A 16,018-nucleotide genomic window follows, 5' to 3' on the forward strand; every position below is an offset into this window, starting at 1 on the left:
CTACAATGTCTGCAAGCTCTGCCATGGAAGAGACATTGGAGTGAAATTCTGGAAGATGCATAGGGGCTTGTCATGTGGATATGCACATTCCAGGAAAATGAAAATGAGAATTTTCGTGTTAATTCTCTTGGGAAACATTCTTGACCCCCTTAGTCTTATTTAGATATTCCCTCTTCTGAGTTCCTACAGCATACATCTATCATAGGACTTTTCTTTCCACCTGGCATTCAAGCAGGTATTCAGTAAATGAATTAATGAGTGGGTGAATGAATGGGTGGGTGAGTGAGGGAGGGAAGAGGGAAGGGAGTTAAGGGACATACAAAAGGCAGAGGTGTGATATGGCCTATTCAGGGAACTGCTTATGTGGCTGGAAGAGAGGACATGGGGAAAAAGGAGATGTACTGGGAAATGAGGCTGGAGAGGTAGGTCAGGGTAAAGCTTATGGAGGACCCTACATACCACCCTAGGAATTGGATTATATCAATTATTTCAGCAATTCCATGTTGGCCTCTACTATGCGCCAACCCCGTGTTAAGTCTCTGGAGATGCAAGATTCAGCCCTGTCCTTGTGGAGCTTACCGTCTCACTGAAGCAATATTAATTGTGAATAGGACATGGGCTCTGGATGCAGACTGCCTGGGTTCCAGTTTAAATTTACTCCTCCTAGCTGTGTGGGCTTTAGTTTCTCAATGCTTCAGTTTCCTTATCTATAAAAACTGGTATAATAAAACCTACCTCATAGTTGCTGTGATGATGAAAATGAGATAATATATATAAAACTGCCTGGCACATAGGAAGTACTCAATAACTATTAGGCACCTGTATTATTGTGGCAAAAACATTGAACAAGTAATTAAAAATGTGATGGAGAGCTACAGAAGGTGAAGCCCATAGTGCAATGATAGTGTAATGGTGGTGGATGGTAGTGGACCACCAACAAGATCTGGAGATTCAAAGAAAGTCTATCTAGTAGAAGATTGAGTGGAACTGAGGTTGGAGGGAGGCAGCAGCCAGCTCATGGAGGGTCTTGTGAGTCATGGTAAGATTTTGGGCTTTGTCCCAAGGTCAGTGAGACTCACTGAAGGGATTAAGCATGAGAATGACAAAATCAGAGTTGTGTTTTTAAAAGATGGAGAGAAGTGGGCAGATTCAACAGATTACAGGAATTGAATTGACAGGGATTGGTAATTGACTAAGATGTGGGGAAAAGAAAGGTGTAAGATATCTCCTAGATTTCTGGATTGAGCCATTGAATGAATAGTGTGCCATTTACTTAGGAACATGAGAATAAGAACAGATGTTCACAGGCAAAGATGAGAGCAGTTGAAGTTGAGGTGCCAGCATGGATGGTGGTGGAACTCAGAACAGAAATGAGCATGGAACCTAGGTGTGGATGAGATTGCCAAGCAAAGCAAGTAACATGAGAAGACAACCAAGATGGAACTCTGGGGGTAGAAGAGGAATCCAGAGGAGACTGAGCTGGAGTGGTCAAAGAGCTTAGTTAAAAACTAGGAGATGGTAATATCACAGAAACCAGGGTAGGAGAAAGGAGGACATGGTCAGTATTATCAAATGCTGCTTCATTTTTTAATAAGGACTGAAAATGGCCCACCAGATTTGGCAATTAGGAGATCTATGATCTTGGTCACCTAAAACTCTCCTAGATCCCGAACATGCTGGTTTTTGAAAATCTTACCCCCAATTATAGTGAAAATTAAAATACACCAAATTCCACATTAAATTTCTTTCATAAAAAATTTAAGGGATCAAAATTTTTCCCTTTTGAAATTATTACTAATTAAAATGTCCTAGTTTTCTCTTTGTATTTGAACCAATCAGTTTTTCTTTAGATCTCAAACATTGTGTAGTTTGTTGAAAAGCCAGAGGACCTAGGCTCTTATCAATAGTGTCTGCAGTCAGAGAAGGCTACAGGGGGTTGTGGAGCAAATGAGTGATGGAGCCAACTATGGACTTCTCTTTCACAAACATAACTAGGAAAGAAAGGAAAGAGAGGGACAGGCAAAGAAGGCCATAAAGTCCAGTTACAATTTATTTAAGATGAGAGTATTTCACGCAGATTGGAGGAAAAAAGTAGCAAAACAAATTTGATGATACAGAAGAGAGAACTATTTCATCAAAATGCTGCTTGAGCAGACAGGAAAATAAGAAGAGATCCAGAATGTAAGTACAATTCACCCTCTTTAACATCCCTCCGAGTCTAGATGGAAGAAGAGAAGGACAGGTGGTGGATAGATGTCCACACGCTATATAGATACCATTAGTAACGAGTAACTCCACCAAGACCATTTGGCATTGTTCTTCTAAAGATCAGAGCCTACAATAACGGTAGTGGGTGGTTCCAGCAGTTAACACCACCGTGTTTCATAAATAATTCCAAACCACTCTGTGATGCAGAGTGCTGTGCAGATGTCTGTTGGGGTTTGTCCCCCGATTCCTTTATGAGCCAAGAAGAGGTGAGTACTCTCTGGGAGTGAAATGTCCACCTGTGTCAAGCAAATTGATTTGTCAAAAGCACCATCTGAAACAGTACTTGATTTCTACAGAGAAGGCAGGAGGTATATGGGAAGTGCATCAACTCTTTGGGGCCACTGGGCAACATTAGTAAATCATTGCAACAGTACTAAATGGTTCCCCTAATGGCCTCAAAGGGTCTCCAACGGTCCCAAGTGCTTATTTGCCCTCTGAGATTTGGGATGATCACAAGTGCTTTTTAAAAGCTAGGTCAGTGGCCCAATTCCCACTTTACAGATAGGGAAACTGAAATTTGTTCTAGGCCAGTTAATGACAGTTTAGATTAGATATTAGCCAGCTAAAGTGGCTAGCTGATATTAGCATTGTAGCTCTGACACCAATAGGTATTCCAGGGATTATCTTGATAAATGTCTGTCTTTCAAAATGTGAAATACTCCTGTGGAGTAGACAAGTAGTTCCAATAGGATTGACTTGAATGGGCTTTTGTGAAAATGTTATTTTAATTGTGGCTTTTTGTTTTAGACGGTTGTCAGAAATAGAAATGAAAAGTCAATAAAGGAGAGAGGAAATATTTTCAAAATAGACGTTCGGAATAGGTCTCAAATTTTGTGAGTGTGTTTATCAGGTTCATATGTTAAATGAACTGGATCATCTTTGGAGGTGTTGCTCAACAAGCCATGGGTGTTTTAGAGCTAAAAGTGGCTTTGGTATCCTTGACTTAAGGGTGCTTATTTTACAAATAAAACTGGCTCCAAAGTGGCCAGCCAGGTCTTTTGCCCTAAGCTTACAATGCCCTAAACCAAGATACCTGAAGGAAAAACAGAAGGGAGTCAAGGACTCCCAGGTCTTCATGGCTAGTGGCCACTTCCCAAAAGGGGGAGAAATATAACATTGTGCATGGTTACCCAGGTTTATTTGTAAAAGGGCCACCAATCCTTTTCAAAACATACCTGTAGTTACTAGCCCTCTCCCCCTTCAAAGGAAAAGGCAACATATGTAGAAAAAGAAAAAGAAAAATTAGTTACCAATGATAAGCATGTAAAACTTGAGACAAAGAAGTTCTATTCCAGGGCTTATCCACCTATAAGCCTCAAAGCTTACTTGTATGACCAAGAGCTTCTAGGAATTTTGTGACCAGATGCCCAACTGTAAATTTCTCTAGAAAGAGAAAAATAAAAGCTGCAATAATAAATTGTTCTCTGTAAGCACAATTAAGTCTACTATTTTTGATGAGGCTTCCTAGTATATTATGGGTTTGTTATTATAAAGCTTACATGGAAGAGTGATGGTCTGTGTAATTCTTGCCTAAAATGGTAGTTTTTTAGCCAGTGGACCAAGAATTAGGGCAGCTCAGAGTTCTGGGATCGCGTGGAATGGGACACTGGTTTTGTTTGTTTGGGGTTTTTTTGTCTTGTCTTGGTGATTAGATTTAGGAAATAAGTGCCAAAATAGCCCATTTTAATCAACATTGGGACTTCCTTGTTGAAATCTTGGCTGAGTTCAGTGAGTTTTGCAAACACAGAACAAGTAAGCTTGAATATAGGCAGAAGGATGGCCTGAAAAGGAAATTCAGATTTCTTACCTAAATAAGAGATGCATGCAATTATTAATCAAAATAAACATAAGGGTCAAATAATAATTGCATTAAGCTCTTTGAAAATTGAGTGTTTCTCTAATATCCATAATAATCGATACTAGTGAATTCATTAGTAATAATCCCTTGCATTTATATGGCATCTTACAAAGTGCTTTCACCTATTAGGACTTGGTTTGCTGTTCACAGGTGCAAGCTGGGCAGGACAGGGGTGATTAGCCCCACTTAACAGATGAATGAGTTAAAGCTGTGAATGGTCCAGAGCTCTTTCCACAGACAACACTGCTGCTGAAGTCCCGTGAGCAGCCCCTTTGTGATGAATAATCACTCCTCTGCTCAAGTAAGGGCTGGGCCTTAAAAGTTTACTGCCATTTAATATAAATGTTGACTGAAGATGTGCCCACTCTGGCCTGGAAATATAAGAAGTGTGCCACTTGACGTATCTTTATGAAATTCACGCTATATTTTTCTAGCAAGAAAGATTGAAATAAATTAAGGAGAGTATAGATTAAATACATGTTTCCAGTTGACGGTTAGGAATGTAAAGAGGCTCTTAATTAATGAATTTGTTAATGGCTCTTTCAACTTTTGCTCAATGCCCAGCTATCAATGCCAACGAGTTTTGGACTTTGTCCATGACATTTATCTGTTTCTCCAAAAGCCATTTTCTTTCATACTCGAGTTAAGGTTACCCAAGTCACCCAGTGCACTTTTGCCAGCCTGATGAAGTTCTGAATACCCCCAGACTAGTGCTGCCTAAGAACCTGTAGAATATTCTTTGCATGCCAGCTGTTGTGCTCCTTTGATCCCCCAATTTGCATATGGTACATTACGAACGAGAGAGTTTTTCTTTCTGTTTCACCCAGCGCAGGTGTACAATCACTCCGGGAGAGCTCTCATGATCGGCTATGTAAATTACCCCACAGATCCAAGGTCTGAAAAACTTAGTTTGCCATAAAGACAATAAAAAAACCACAATATTTGTGCTTTTTTTTCAGACTTCTGAAAAAGTCTTCTTCCTGCCAGTAGCAACCTCACAAACGGCACCAGTCATCGTGGGAAGGGTTGGCAATTATTTTTCTAGCTGGTGTAGGTTTGTAGAAAAAAAAATTTTCCAAAGCCGTAAATAAGTAATGAAATGTATTGGCTCACTTTGCTTTCTGGAAAAGCCCACCAATTTTCTTTTTTCATATTTACTTTTAAAATCTTCTGAGATACTTAAGAATTCTTGGACTCTATCTTCCCAACCATTGCCTTTTTCTCCTACAGCCATTTTCTATAAAATGCACTTTTGTCTCACACCAAGAATACCAAACTGAAATAATCAGGTGGAAAAGTTTTTCTTTCTTCCTCAGTTATATTTATGTGCACAGATGCTAACTTGGGTAAAATAAAGATATTCTGAACCTTTAGACATTATAGAAAATCTGGACTTGTTAAAATATGGAATATCTTTAACCTTAATTCAGTACTGTTGTAACCAGAAGTCCTAAGGATATGTAGTAGATCAAACATACATCCTGTGTGCAAATCAGACCTCAAAAATGATAGCTTATTCATCTTATAGCTATTATAAAATGCCAAAAATCATATCACATCTCATATAAAGAAAAATGTGATTTTCAAAGAATTTCATTAATTACTCAGATTTCACTCACCAAATATGATTTTGAACTTAGCATTTCTCAATATAAAATAAACTATTATTGATATGAATTATTGCTTTACTCCAAATTTTCAAAAGCATTAAATAAATATGTAAAGAAGGAACACAAACATTTTCTCCAGATGACTCCTTTCCTTCTTAACTTTGTTCAAAGTTTTGGCCAATTCTATGAAAGACAAAAAAAAAAAAACAAAAACAAAACCCAAAAACTTTCTTTGCTTTTTTGTTTAAACTAGTTTCCAAGTCAAATTTTATAATCACATTTAGGGTCACTCAACTTTTTACATTTTATAGAAAGGAAAAGGAATATTTGAGTTGGTTTCCTTTAAACTCCAAATAAGGCAGAGTAAAGCCTTAAATTGCTTGCAATAATACTTAGATCATAAGGAAATGCATCCTTTTATGTACCCCAGTATTGTGTTGGCTAAGCTCAGACTGCCAACCTCTCTCTACCCTGCTTCAGCTAACCAGATGGATCACTTCTCTGGATGTTGACATGAACAGCCTATGCCGGTAGAGTGGGGGACTCTGAGACAGGTGAACTCATATGCCAACTTTAGGCTCAGACAAACTTGAGAGGGATCTAATCTCATGGGCTTTGCAGGAAAAAAATAATTTGGTGCCACAGGCATGGGCAGTTTTTCTCAATTTTTTCATCTTAAATATGCCTTCTGGTCAGTTCTCTTCACTCACTATTGATCAAGCCATTGGGAGAAATAAAAGGATTTTTACAAAGTATTTGTCCTTCCAGGAGACTGCATTAACGGTATGAAAATACCCTTTCCTGAGAGCCTACTAAGTCATCTTCCCTCACTCATTCTTGCTTAGAGCTCACTCCGACATTCCTTTTATGCACAGGGTCTATTTCTTATCCACTATAAATTGTGCCAACCTGCTTTCTTCAGCAGATTGTTGGTGCTAAATAAATGATGGGACTTGTAGTAATAATGGTGATGATAATGAATCTTAAAACACCTAACTAATCCCAGTGAACTCTCAGTGATGTTAGGCTGTGGAACACATGGTTGACTAACAGTGATAATGACTGAAAATGAGGTGATAAATTACTATGCAGATTGTTGATGGCCTATAATTGTCTTTAAAGAAAGATATTTTATAACAGACCAATTGCATTTAAATAAATGTGTATGGCATCATAGATATATAGTATTGTGTCTGTAATATTTTTTACAGTAACCTGCTCTATAAGATACAAGACACCAAACAACTTGGACAAACACTCCTGAGGTCAAGGGCCATGGGAGGTAAGAATTAAGGTTATGTTTGCTCTTTCTTGAATGTTGCATTGTTCGTGGGTCTGTAAGCATAACTTTAGAGACTCCACCAATATAAACACAAAACTACCTAGTTATGAGCCTGTGTTTACACAGGTCCGGATCAAAGCACAGACACTCACTCAGGTTCATTTGCATTTGCTGCCAAAAATGTCATGATTCTTCTTTTGAAAAGGAGCAATAATTCATATTTTGATGCCATTTACTCTCAAGGTTAATTTATATTTACAAATTTTATAAAAGGCCTCATATTCTTTACCATGTTGCCAGCACTTTCCTTTCTTTTGAGTTGCATTGTTCTCTTCTAAGGAGCTGGTTGTGTGGCAGATCGTTGGATCATTGCAGGGAGCACAGATGAAAAGCCTGTTATTCCAAAGGATTAAATTACAATTCTTAGTGAACCATTGCCAAGCTATTTTTTTTTTTTTTTTTTTTTTTTACAAACCCAGGGAGGATTGGAAATAGGAAATGTTATGCCTTGAAAGGGGTGGGAACGGTTGAGTTGATGAGGAAGAATAACCATCCTAGTGTTATTTAATTCCCTTCAAGTAAAGTCATGAAGCAAATAAAAGATGATAAAAATCTGTAAAATATCCAAATGATCAGGAATAATAAACAACTGAGTTTGCAAAGAAGTAATGATATTATGGGATAGATTTTTTTATTGAATTATAAACATGAGTAAGAGGAAGAATATAATAGATGTAGTGTGTACATATTAATACATAAAAACAAGATTCCAACTTCACTTTAGGATCTTCAGGATTCAAGGCCTTTGTGGGGTAAGGACTTAAGATTTGCAAATCATTTGAATATGACCTCTTGGGAAGGACTATAAAATGTAGTAGAAAAAAAATGAAAGGGAGTGTTTATCTTTGAGCACATTCCTAACAATCTGACTTCTGAAACCAGGAGGAGAAATTAGTTCGTTTAAGTCTCCAAACACCAGAGAAATATCATATAATCTGAGTGAGAAGAGGATAAGTAAATTTGGGAAAGAAAACACCATGAAGAAGAGATGTTTCAAAATTCAATTCTGAAATACGTTAATGAACTCAGAGAAACATGAAGGATTCAGGTGCCCCAAAGCCATGGAGAAACTGAAGTAAGGAGAAAAGAAACTGACAATTAGCTGTGTGCTCATTACACCAGGCAGTCTACAGGATGCCACTGTGGTTTCTGTTTGTGTATCACTGTAAGAATCAAGAACAAACTCCACATGAAATGCTGTAATAAAAAAGTTCAAAAATAAACATGGAGGGTGTAGCATGTTTCAGACACATATCAAACAATAGTAGGTACTTGGGATTAAAAAGGTGGATGAGATACAATCCCTGCTCTCTAAGAGTTCACAGTATTTTGGAGAAAACACAAATAGATGATCACAGTAAAACACTGGAGCAGATGCTACAAGGATATGTAATACAAAGAAAGCTGAAGAGCTGCAACTTGCTTTGCCTGGAGAAATCAAGAAATGCTTTGAAAAAGGTGTCATGTTTGAGTTGGGTTTTGAAGGATGAGTATGAGTTCTCCAGGTGCAAAGAATAAGGTGCATGCAGTGTGATGAATTTAGGGTGCATGGGTGAAGGGAGTTGCAGGAGATGAGGTTGGAGGATAGTGGGATCAGACTATGAAGGGCCTTCTGTACTTGCCGAGGGGCCCTAACCAGTTAGGTGAAAGAGAGCATTACCAGCTTTAAAGGAAGGCAATGACCCGATCAAATGTGTGTCTCAGAACAGAAACTCTGGCTATGAGAGGTAAGGTGTGGCTCAAATCTGCAGGTGGCAGTCAGGAGGTCATTATAGTGGGGACAGAGGAGAAGTGAGAGGACAGATTGCATAGACACTTTTGAGATGGAATGAATAGATCTTCGTGAGCTATTAAATGTTAGGGGTGAGGAAGAGGGAAAAGCTGAAGGGGACTCCAGTTCCTAAAATGGTGATGCCACTGAGATAAAAAACTGCAAAAGGAATATATCGTTTATGCCCACAGCAGGGCAACACAGGGGCAGCGAGACTGGCAGATCTGTTGTTAACGCCCTCCGTGGACGGCAGAGGAGAGCGCAACTCAGAGAGCCAGCCAGGACGGCGTTCTCACACTGCCACACCCTGTGGTGTCCTTGAGGACACTCAAGGGTTAGAAAACATCTGATTGGAATTTTACTTCATTTTTAACTATTACAAAACACTATTTTTAAAAAAGGCACATTCCAGTGTGTCATATACCAAATGTCATTACAATAGAGACCAACCGCATGAGAACTTGTCTCACTCAATTAACTGAGTGCAGCCCTCAGAACAAATGAGACTCCCTCTCATTACTTATAAATAGAAGACTATCCTGAGTGTGCAAGGCAACGTATTTAAAAACTCATATTTTAACCATTAGCTTATCTTCGTTATCAAGAAAATTTTAATACTATGCAACCAATAAGATATCACAGAAATAAATTGGCTGCTGAGGCTCACGTAATTGTCTTCAAAAGAGACTTACTTTTCCAACTTAACAAGTTTGCATAAACATGGTAAATTTGAACTAATGAAACGTTTACCAAGCTATTCTTATTTTATATATATATTCTATCTTAACTGGATTGTGATTCTTTATAAGATTTCTTCTGAGAACAGGTTCTACTTCTAAAAAAGTTTTTAAAACACTGCATATAAAGTGTACATTACATTTATTTCTCCTGAGTTATATTTCTTAGATTGCTAGTAAAGTTTTCAATGTATTGGACTCATTTAAAATTCTAAAACTATCCTTTTGCTCTCTCCATACACACCCATATTCTTCTCCTTGCTCCCTGCTTCTCCCAGTTTGGGATTTGTACAAGATAATGATAGAACAATCTGATTTGTCAGCATAATAATTAACCAAAATGTGTCTCTTCTGTTTTTCATTTTGCTTGATCACCACAACATCAAAATGCAAGAATGGGGTGAACTGTTTTGAAGTCTGGGTTTTGGAAACACCTGTTTACTGATGTGGATGTGTGTGAATTTTCACATTTAATATTAATAGCAGCTTACGCTGTCATTTTTACACTTTATTACAAAAAACAAACAAACAAACAAAAACAGTGGCCAGGACAGATCCTGACAAAACACATTCAAAGGTTATGGTAGCAACTAAAATTTTTGTGGAAGAATGAAAATGTATATTGAAACAATTTATACTTATTTTATTACTTTATATAATTTTATATGAGCAACGATCAACTCTATCATACATAACTTTTTAATGTGTTATTGAACTTCATCATCAGCTTCTTGATTGGGTCTCAAGCGCTAATCAGGTCCTTTACAAGCACTATCGAAGGCTTAAACATCTTGCATCCATCATAAAGAGTAAGTAGGACCATAATGACTAATCACATTAGCATAATTTAAAAATGCAGAGTGTGAATAGCATTTTTCCCCAAGATTTGTAGTAAAAACATACGCACGGTAAGACTGAAATGATTCATTACACCATTGGCTTGTTTATATTATAACATATTTATGTGCCTCGCAGAATGAAACCATAAAACTACCATTAACGAGTGGGAAAGAAGTTCTGTTTTTAACTAAATTGCATGAATTCATGATGAATATATATACAAAAAAATTATTTCAAGGAAGGGATATTGCTATCCTGTTATATCCTTTTGAGACATTATAAAACCCAGTCTCATTATAGATCTTTTCAGTAATCTACACTTTGTACTTTCCACTTAGGCTGTAAGTAAATTTAGCAATTTATAAACCAATTTCTGTCCTTAAAGCCAAACAATAAGTTGCAGGTGGAGTTACTGCATATCACAGAAGCACGTAGCTAAGAGAAAATTTATCTTTAGGGAAAAAAACAAAAAAGTACTTTTTTTCTGGGTAGCCATTTACAAATAAAAAATCTTACCATGCAAATATATATATGAATTCACTGGTTCCCTGTCAGGGCTTTAAGATGTCTGCTTGAGGACTGAATCAGTCTACTAAATATTAGTTATTGAGTGCCAGGCACTAAGCAAGGTGCTTGAAAAGGAAAGAGACATTTAAATTATAGTATAAAGTTTTGTCATGGAGGAACTAACAGGCAGGGTTGCCAGGTATAAGGACAATGTTAATTGGAAGGTAAGCGGGAGTTTGCCAGGCAAAAAGGTATAAAGATGTAGACATAAGTATTCCAAGCAAAGGGTAGTAGTTTATGCAGGATTTTTAAGGAATTGAGAATAGTTCATTATCGAAGGATTATTGAACAAATTTGACTGCATCCTCTAAATCAGAGATTGTAAGAAAAAATATAGCAAGAGACAAAACTAGAAGGTATACAGGGGTCCAGGTTTATTCACTTAATAAATATCAGGGGCTAGGAATATATACGGTATCTACTCTCGGGGAACTTATAGTTTAGAAGGGAAACAAAATGAATCAACGTAATGGTGTCCAATTGGGGAAAATGCAATGAGGAAAACAAACAAGGTGCTAGGAGAGAATAATAGGAAGAAGCTACTTTAATGGGATCAGAATGATGTCTCTAAAGAGGTGAGATTTGAAGGAAGAGAAGGGGTCAGATCATGAAAGCCTGATGAACCTTCTTAGGGAGTTGGGGCTTTATTTTGAGGGTTATCCATGTTTAAATTAAAGGTTTTAAGGAGAAGAGAGATGTGATCAACTTGAATCTTACACAAATCACTCTGGTTGTTATGCAGAATCTGGAGATGAACAGGGCAGGAAGGTAGAGAGATCAGTGGGATGGCTTCTCCAGCAATTTCTTAGTGCTAGAATATTTTAGTCACAGTGGTATTAGGTAGAAATAATATTAAAAGACTTCACAACCACTTTGGCATGAGCATTGAGCCATGAGAATTGATGTTAGCCTGAGCACTAGAGCAGAATCTGCAGGCCTCTGCTGGGCCAGGCTGGCTGGGGCACATGGGTCCCAAAGGGGGAGCCAGAATGATGGGGGCTTAGGCCTGCAGAACCAGTATGGAAGTATTTCAATATTTTAGCAACAGATGCAGCTGTCTCAGCTTGGGTATTAGGTAGACAGAGCCAGGGAAAGATTCAGGATTGATTAGGAAAGAGAAGGCTTATGTTTTGGTAATGCAAAAGTGAGCAGTTAGTGATCGGGCTCTGGTTTCTGCTTAGGCAACCAGGTAAACTCACATATTTATTCAATCATATTCACTCATCACTTTACATTTAAGACACCTGAAAGACCTGCAATGTCAAGCGGGCAATTGGATACATCAGTAAGGAACTGGGGGAAAGATCTGGGCTAAAGAAATAACTTTGGGAGTTTCCAGCATAAAGATGCCATTTAAAGCTACAGAATAGATAAGGTTCCCTAGAGAGCGAACAGGGAGAGAAGCAGTAGAACCCAGGACAGAGCCCTGAGCAACCTCAACATTTAGTTTGTGAAGAAACGGCGACTATGATGACTGAGAAGGAGTAGCTACTGCTGTAGGAAGGAAACCAATCTTGGCAGGTTTCAGAAGCTAAGAGTTCAGTGTTTCCAGAAAGAGGGAGTGGCTGGCCTGAAAGCTGTGGAGAGATTGAGTAAGAGGACTGGAGTCTCTATGGGATTTAGCAACACGGAGATTGTTGGTGACCTTGATAAGGGCAATTTTAGTGGGTGGTGAGCACAGAGGTCAGATTGTCTAGAGTTGAAGTTAAATGAGAAGTGGGGAAAGAGAGATAGTACAAAACAACTTTTTGCAGTGATGTGGGACTTCTGTGATTTTTTTTTTTTTTTTTTTTTTAGGAAAGAGACTTGAGCAAGTTTAATTGCAAGCAGGGGAGCCATTAAGGTATTTTGATAGATGTCAGGGGTCAGCAAACTTGGGCTCCCGCCTGTCTTTGCAAAGAAAATTTCATTAGAACACAGCCACTCTCATTCATTTATGTATTATCTATGACTGCTTTTGTGCTACGAGGGCATAGTTTAACAGTTGTGACAGAGACCTACGGCCACAAAAATATTTGCTCTCTAGCCCTTTATAGAAAAAGTTTGCCAACGCCTGGATTAAGCTAAAATATTACATGCTCTTGCCCATATACTTTCCTCAAGAACTCAAATAAATGCATACATATATAAATGCATGCATAAATACATAAACCAAACAAATGAATCTGTTTCCTCAGGCAAAAGTGCTATGGAAATTCTCTCTAGTCAGTTTACCAATTTATCAACAAAAAAACCCCCCAAAAGACTTAGCTATTGCTTTTCTGCTGATAATACACATTTATCTGTTGTTGACAATGCAAATAAGCACATTGTAGTCACCACTACATACCTGGTGCTGACCCCAACACATGATAGGTGTCCGATAGGCTTTGTGAAGCAAGGAAGGAAAGGAACTAGGTGCTGTGCTGGAGGAGCTCCTCTAGATTTGTGTGGCTAGCAGAGGATTTCCTGGGTAAACGAGCTTATAAATACCAGGTGAGGTTGGTGGCACCTGGAATAAATTACGTTCCCTCTAGAGTTAATTTGGGAACTGAAGGGGGTTGGGTTGGAGAGATGGGGCTAAAGCTCACGTCAAGGGTAAGCTTGAGGTGAAAACGAAGTCACAAAAGAGGCAGTGTGTAGCTTGGCAGCGGGAAAGGCCATCCGACAGCTCTTTATTTGTTGTGATGCAACAGAAAGTAGCAATGAGCTGAATTTATGTACAGTCCAAGCCAACTTATCCCTCAGGAGAGGACCAGGAGTTGGACCATTGAAAAGTAGGTTAAAGCAACAAGGTCCCTGGAAATATTTTCCACAAACATTTTAACCGAAAAAAAAAAAGTATGTATCATCAATTGGCCAATCTTTCGACACAGGGGCAAGACCTTTTCTTTGAGCACAGGGCATCACTCTTGCATGAAGCACACCTCTAACACATTAACTGAGATTAGAGTATGGGTTTCTTTAAAGCAAAATGAGAACTTACAGATAAATGGGAAGTGATCTGAGCACAGTACCCTTCTAGATTTTTTTCCACAATCTTTTACAGCTGTATCACTCACACTTGTCAAGCTTTCGACTTGTTTTTACAGAAACAGCTCTTTTGTCTTCCTATTTCATCTATTTATGTAATATTTAATGAAATCAATTATTATAACAAAATACAAATGTCATAAACAGATTTAGGAAATAACAACAGCTTCTTGAAGAGCATACAGTTCATATCAGAGAGTAACCTACTAACTTTGTTCTGTGGGGGGGAGCATTATGATACAAAGGAATGAGAGTCAGTGATTCTGGGGGTCCAGGAAGGGGAGGCAGGTTAAGATTGTTTTTCGGAGAGGGTAGTACAAGCATGTTACAAGCTCCAGCTGGTGCTCCTTGAGCCACTGACAAGCTGCCAGTGTGGCTGGGTTCCCTGAATATTGACTCGGGGCAGCTGTCCCAAGTCATCCCACTCTAGGGACCTTGTAGTATTGTGTGTTAGAAAGCACGCGTTAAGCACTTGCTTTAGCTTCTTCTGGAATGTAGTATGTGGAATAATAGATGACTCCTAACAATGCAACTTTCAGAAAATTACAACTGATGAGAAACTGGCCCTGCATATCCCAAAGCAGATTTGACTTTGTAAGGCATACTTAAAATTCTCAAACTGCTGGATCTAGACAGAGACAGTAAAAAGCTCAGTAAGCGTATTCTGGCAGCATGTCACCTGGTAACTAACAAAGAATACTCAAAATAGTAGGCAGAGATCACTGAACAATCTAAAAGTCAGGAATCAAAGCAGTGGTTAATGTATTACTGTGAACAGAGACTGGGGAGTCCCCTATTCTGCACCAAATGCCTACCTAGATGTCTAATTTATTTTATGCTGAAATTGTGTTGACAAAAATGATTCTATTGTTTACTGTTGATATTTTAGAAAATTATTTTCAGTCATTTGGAAATAGGGGAAATAGGATTACCCTTTGAGAGTTAACTGTGATATCAAGAATATCATTGATCAAAAATAGATATAAGAAAAGAGACTATTTCCAATATGAAACTTTTGTAATATTAAATATTCTATATTGAGACATTTAATGGTAGAAATTGAAGGAGCCTACCAGATCAAAATGACTTCTTTGACAGATTTGGATATTAAAGCCCAGAAAGTTTACATGATATGTTCAAGGACTCAATGCCAGTTATGAGCTAATCCAGCCTCCAGTCCAGCCCAAGTCTCTCAGGTCCTAGTCTAATGTCCTTCTCACCATGATATCGTCCTTCTCACCATGATATCTTCCTTCTACATGAAATTTTCTGATAAGTTGAGGTCACTCCATCCTTTAGTGATCTGGTTATTGTAGTTAAGTAATAAATTGCCCATAACTCAATGAATTAAAACAACCATTGATTATGCTAACTGAATCTGTGCCTCACAGATTGGGAGAGCACACTGTGGGGATGGTTTGGCTTTGGTCTTTGCTCCAAGGCTTGGGGCTGGGGTCGTCTGAAGACTCACTCACATGTCTACTGGTTGGGACTATTGCTGGGACTTCAACTGGGGCTGTGGGCCAGGAAACCTACAGGTAGCCTCTCCTTGTAGCCTGAGCTTCTTCACAACATGGTGACTGGCTTTCAAGGGTAAGCATCACAAGAGAGACAGCCAGACAGAGGCCATATTGCCATGTATGACCCACCTCAGAAGCCACACAGTATGACTTCTACACTGTTCTTTTTTTGTCAAGGCACTCATAAATTCCCTAATTAGGCAGTCTCCTAATTCAAGAGGAGGCCTGCACCTCTTGATGGCAAGTGGGAAGGTCCTAGAAGAGCATGTAGGACCAGAAACATCGCTGTGGCTACTTTTGGAAATTATAACCTGCTACAATTAGAATTAAAGGCTTTCTTGGCAAGAAGAAAACTGGAGAGAGAAAAGAGGCAGGAGAAGAACAACTAACAAATCATACCTGAAGGCTGAGTGTGCCTACTCCCATTTCTCTTCCTCTGGGGAACTTTGCAATCTGCGCTTACTGCAAATTGAATAGAAATAAAGCATTTTAA

At 38.5% G+C, this 16,018-nt stretch overlaps 1 long non-coding RNA gene across 1 annotated transcript; it reads left to right on the forward strand.

Moving 5' to 3' along the window:
* The first annotated feature begins 6,201 nt into the window (after nucleotides 1-6,201).
* On the forward strand, nucleotides 6,202-15,735 carry LOC123647430. The gene is made up of 4 exons (XR_006738229.1): nucleotides 6,202-6,290; nucleotides 6,948-7,018; nucleotides 12,791-12,836; nucleotides 15,703-15,735. It is a non-coding gene; the product is annotated as an uncharacterized LOC123647430 (long non-coding RNA).
* The last annotated feature ends 283 nt before the right edge of the window (nucleotides 15,736-16,018 follow it).

Source organism: Lemur catta, chromosome 11, assembly GCF_020740605.2.
Source record: "Lemur catta isolate mLemCat1 chromosome 11, mLemCat1.pri, whole genome shotgun sequence".
Lineage (NCBI taxonomy): Eukaryota > Metazoa > Chordata > Mammalia > Primates > Lemuridae > Lemur > Lemur catta.